At 41.6% G+C, this 5754-nt stretch overlaps 1 long non-coding RNA gene across 1 annotated transcript; it reads right to left on the bottom strand.

The window, feature by feature from the left end:
• Nucleotides 1–249: 249 nt before the first annotated feature.
• Nucleotides 250–4999, bottom strand: LOC141983248 (uncharacterized). The gene is made up of 3 exons (XR_012638324.1): nt 4782–4999; nt 953–1062; nt 250–346 (listed from the first exon to the last, which is right to left on the bottom strand). It is a non-coding gene; the product is annotated as an uncharacterized LOC141983248 (long non-coding RNA).
• Nucleotides 5000–5754: the final 755 nt, after the last annotated feature.

Here is a 5754-nt window from a genome sequence, read left to right as displayed (position 1 = left end):
TAGCTTTTTAACATCTTGTAATGTAAGTGTCATATGACAAATGGCAGTGATAAAAATATGTAGGAGCCTGTGGTGTGATTATAAAGAGCTGAAGGGACACCTGCCCTGCCCTATCAGCAACATGTTAAACCATGTTATGTGTCACTAGGTTTAATTCCCCAGTAAGACACACCAAGAGATACAGCCAGAAAAAACAAAACATAAGGAAAAGTATGAAACCTCCTTCCTCTCAAACACATACCTTTATCAACCTGTTTATTCATCTTTTATTTCTTCTCCTTCTTTCTGCATCCCAGCTCTCTTCTCTTCTCTTCTCTTCCTCCTTCTTTTATCTTGTGGGGACCATCTGTTTGTAAATAGCCAACATTATTTCAAGCTGCATTAAGAGGGCCAGATTCTGAAGTGGTGTAAGGCAGCTTAGCTCAGTTTGACAGAGCTTTGTCAATTTGCTCAAATTAGAGATCTGGCACAGAATCTTTATTTGAAGGCTTACAAGCTAGTACTCTGCCTCTACTTCTTGATAGAATTGTGGGAAAGTATTTTACCAGCTAACTTTTATAGCACATTAGAGCTGAAACATGACAAGGTATAGCTGCTAATTTTTTTTAAAAAGTCTAATAGCATTATACTAAAGTATTTAAACATTAAATGAAGTGCTGCTGCATGCAACTGTAAAAGTGAAACTGTACTGTATAGACACCGCTGCTCAGCATGATGAATGCACTTGGAGAACAGTTTTACTTATTCAGATTCCTCCCCCCTTCTTTAAAATGTATTCATTTAAGATAAACTACATGACTAAAACTGAAAAAAAATGCAGACGGTCTAGGCCCCATTGAGGGGTCAGATAGTCCTCTCGCATATGAAAAGTGATGGAAAGTAATTTTTAAATGGAAAAATCCTGATAGAATCCATCCTGGAAACCACTTCCTGTAATAACCAGCTCATTTACCTTCTCTGGAAACAGGTGTGCCACTGGGCCTCAGTTTCCCCTGTGGTCCAAAGTCTGCCTCTTCTGGTGGGATGTGTGATTTGATTTAGCCTTCTAGCTAATTTAGGAAGCTAGAAGAAAAAAAATCAACAGAGAGTCTAAAATAAACACTGGCTTTGGCCAACTGTTCTTCATCCTCTCCAGGGCACAGTTCTTTCCCAAGAGTCCATCTGAATTTCAGCCATAATAGCAGGCCTCCTAAGAATTCTTCTTCCTCTGACCGTAGAGTCCAAACTAGACAGTACCTGCGTGACCCTCTGACCACGCCAGTTCCACAGTCTCCAGCTCTCACCCGACTGCAGTGAGGAGTGGATACTCTTTGGAGTAATCCACCACTGTCTTACACACACACACACACTCTTCTGGTTCTTATTTATAGAGATACCTATAGCTCCTGTTCTTTCTCAGATTTCTTCCTTCAGAAGAAAATCAAGCTGTATCCATTCTCAGCCACAAGTCTCTCCTAGCATTTTCCCGGACTTTCTCAAACAAAGCTCCACTTACAGCTTTCTGTGCTTCTTGCTGACTAGTAGAAGCTCTTTTATTTCCCTGGCCTTTTTTACAGCGTGCATTGCTGCCGAGTCTACAATTCCCAGGGTCCTTCTAGGAACTACACCTTATCTTGGTCGATGCTGGACTGGGTCATGTGTGGATGGTAGGCTTCCTTAAAGGTCCTATGCTCCCTCCATTATAGACACCAACATCCTGACAGACGGTGCAGTTTCTCCCAGTGGAAAAGCTGTACCCAGTCTGGGCGAGGGGGTTGGGGGGAGAACACACTGAAAAGTTAATACTGCTAAGGACAGTATTATTTTTTCTGGATAACTTCAGTGTGTCCATGAATCAACAGTGTGCCCTTGTTGCCAAGAAGGCTAACGGCATTTTGGGCTGTATAAGTAGGACCATTGCCAGCAGATGAAGGGACGTGATCATTCCCCTCTATTCGGCACTGGTGAGGCCTCATCTGGAGTACTGTGTCCAGTTCTGGGCCCCACACTACAAGAAGGATGTGGAAAAATTGGAAATAGTCCACTAAAGGGCAACAAAAATGATCAGGGGGCTGGAGCACATGACTTATGAGGAGAGGCTGCGGGAACTGGGATTGTTTAGTCTGCAGAAGAGAAGAGTGAGGGGGGATTTGATAGCTGCTTTCAACTACCTAAAAGGGGGTTCCAAAGAGGATGGATCTAGACTGTTCTCAGTGATACCAGATGACAGAACGAGGAGTAATGATCTCAAGTTGTAGTGGGGGAGGTCTAGGTTGGATATTAGGAAAAAACTTTTTCACTAGGAGGGTTGTGAAGCACTGGAATGGGTTACCTAGGGAGGTGGTGGAATCTCCTTCCTTAGAGGTTTTTAAGGTCAGGCTTGACAAAGCCCTGGATGGGATGATTTAGTTGAGGATTGGTCCTGCTTTGAGCAGGGGGTTGGACTAGATGACCTCCTGATGTCCCTTCCAACCCTGATAGTCTATGATTCTATGAGGAAGGACAATAGGCATCTTCTATTCCCACCTGTGGGCCAGTCATTCCTCACACTGGTATTGCTTCTGCTTATGTGGTCTTCAGAGATCACTGAGAGTCTTCCACTCAGTCCCTCATGGTGCACTGGTGTAGTAATAGTGCTGGAGAAGCTTCTGGGCTGTGCCCTATTGAGTGAGGAGTAAGGAAGATCCACACATGGATGTAGAGGGCACAACTGATTTCTAATTCTATGAATATCTCGTTTTCCTGTCCTTGGGTTGTGTTTTTTCTGCTTGTATTTCCCCCTACAGTGTCTTACATAGAGCCTGATTGTTACCCTGTTACAGTACCGAACACCCCATGCCAGATGTATAGATATATCTCATCTTAGAAGTGACCTTTCTGGTTATTTTTTCAATGTCTTTGCTTCATTGTTTTGGGATATGTGAAATATATTATACGTCTGCTATTGCAAGCATCAGCTTTCTGAGAGTTATGCTTGGAAAGTTTAATAAATGAGATCCCTTTTCTAGTGGGGGTGTGTCACACTGCTTGATTATACCGTGGTATAAAAGTTTCTGAAAATGTGCTGTGAGAACAAAATTTACTTACATTCTGAAAGATGGTTGTGTTTCCTTATTATTCTAAAAATGTCACTGGAGTTCTTACAGGCTCAACCAAGGCTTTTCATCAAGAATCTCTTCCAGAGCTGGGAAGGAAAAAATCCTTTCCCTCCCAAGGTTATGGACAAAAAGAGGGCTATTCTGTGGCTACTAGCCCAGCCTCATGGATGGAATAGCCTCCATACTGCATGTTCTCTAACAATCCATCGTCTGTCTGTGGGTGGTGGTTTGAAGAATGGGTGTATGTAACTCTGCCCCTCTCACAGCCCACTCTTGCCCCGCCTCAAATTTCCACTGTGTGTGGAGATGCAATGATATGGAATCCACTCCTACATGAGGGCATGACCCAAAGTCAATTAGAGTTAATGAAAATATTCCCAATGACTTTAGTGGGTATTGCGTTAGGCCTTAAATGCATCTCTTGACCAGATTCCAGAAATCCTAAATACCCTTTTGCAGAAGAACTGCACTGGTTTTGCCAAAGGAAGATTTGGAGACAAGATATGTCCCATAATGAAAAACAAAATTTGAATAGCTCCTTTTTCTTTCTTTCTTTTTATGAGGGTCATGGCTAATTTTAAAACTTAATAAATGTCAAGTGCTTTCTGATGCTTACTTTGTGAAACACTGAACTCCTAAATTATACATTACTTTATTTCGTATCTATTTACATGGTAATTGGCATTGTATAATGCATGAAATATTATTTCACTGAACTCAAATCTAATTTTCAGTATTGCCCTGACATATATTTTATTATTAAAGCAATTTTAAATTGCCCTTTGTGTATTTATTCAATAGCTATTTTCACAGAGGTAACCTGCGATGTTGGTGTTGTGGCATTAGTGGTCTGTCTGAATTTTTTCTGCCTAACATTATTTTTCCTCAAGGTGGCACTTAATCTAGCATCAAAAACAGCTAGGGACCAGAATTTAAACACTGAGAACACAGACTGTTGCTGCCCCCATACTTTCCCCTTTTACTTCAAAACAGAATTTAAAAGAGAAATATAATATCCTAATCTGAGAAAAGAACCACACAGCCTCAGAACATTAGATTCAGGACAGGGGCGGGGGGCAATTACTGTTCAATTTTTGCAATCAGTGTGAGCCTTTGTGTAGGCTGCGCTAGAGGCTGGATCAAATACATTGCAGAGCCCAGAGACAATTTTCTTCTCAGGTATTTAGAATGGATGAGTTGGGGGAAAAATATTTTCACAACAGATAGTTCCCTAGAGGTATTTTTTCAACACCAGGCTCTTTTTTTTAACAGGCAGATTTTCAATCTCATGGTAACAGGTCATATGACACAATTTTAAAGCTAGATTCCAAACCCTGAATTTATCAGCTGTTATCATTTTAACTGGCCTTTCTTTTCCAGGATGTTGCTGAAGACTTGCACTGTAACAACGCTTAGCAAGACTCAGGCCATAATAGTAAAGAAAAATATTTATCTATTATGACTCATCACCACTATTGACAGTTGAGCCTGATTGCACACTGAAAATGATGTGTTGTGTTTTGGTGAATTAGATATAATCCAAACATTCAGTGTAATGTACTTGGCTCATTGCTGCACATGAGGGGATGGGTTGCTTTTTCACGCATTACATTGGTCCACGCAAAGGAATGTGTCATTTCATGAAAAGTTAAACCCCTTTCAGTCTCAGTGACACACCCTGTGTTTGATTTATGTTAATCTTACCTTCCTGCTTTTGTGTCATCCCGGTCAGTCTCTTTCCCCTCACAGAAAAAAATCTCTTGCTACTTCCCTTCCTCCGTGGCTCTTTAGGTGAAGCTTGCATCGGATGAGAGGCATTAAAAAAAAAAAAAAAGTCAAGGACTCTATGGTGTTTGCATGCTACTTTTAAATTATTCCAATTTCTATACAATCAATAAACTTAGTATGTCCTTTCGGTCATAAAGTATTTCCAGGAAAATGATTTTAATATCAGTTTGTTTTCTCAACAGTGCTGCCTCTCTCTTTGATTATAGTTACGAGAATATCCCGCCAACGTTAGCTAGGTAGATGTTTGGTCCCACCAGCAGGATAAAGAATCCTTAGGACTCTGAGGTCTGAGGGGAGGGGGGTGGCTGCACATAAGCATTCTCCCCATTCTCTTTAGAATACACACAGAGATGGGTGGGAACAGACTCAGGGAAGGAGGAGAGATTCCTCCCCTTCTCTGTGCTGACTGGCTGGGCTATTTGTTTGTGTGGGAAGGGGGGGAAATGGAGCTGATTGTCTCTCATCCTCCTTTCTATCCTCTATGTGAAGCTCTCAAGGCATGAAGCAACCATGCTGCTGTGGTTGCTATCCCACCCTCCCTGCCTTTTGACAGAGGCGTTGTTTGAACTATGTTTTTATGGATGGATTGCCAGATGTTGGAATCAGGAAGCAATTTTTCTCTCAGAGTAGGGTTGCTAAGATATCTGGTGATTTTTTTTCTACCTCCCTGCAGTATCTGGATGCCTAGCTCTGGGGCAATAAGAAGGACTGGATTTAAAAGCTGTACATTTATAAGTGAGTTTGTAATTTTGTCATAAATCGTGGACAGTGTCCAGTGTGGACACTGGACCCAGATCACTGAGGTAAACCTGCAACCTGGGCGATAGCTTCTGGACTCTATAAGCTTGGAGGAAAAAGGGGAGATATTAAGCCTTTATAAACTGAGGTT

Source organism: Natator depressus, chromosome 1 (genome assembly GCF_965152275.1).
Source record: "Natator depressus isolate rNatDep1 chromosome 1, rNatDep2.hap1, whole genome shotgun sequence".
Classification (NCBI taxonomy): domain Eukaryota; kingdom Metazoa; phylum Chordata; order Testudines; family Cheloniidae; genus Natator; species Natator depressus.
The sequence above is the reverse complement of the archived record's forward strand: the minus strand, read 5'-3'. Positions and strand labels throughout refer to the sequence as shown.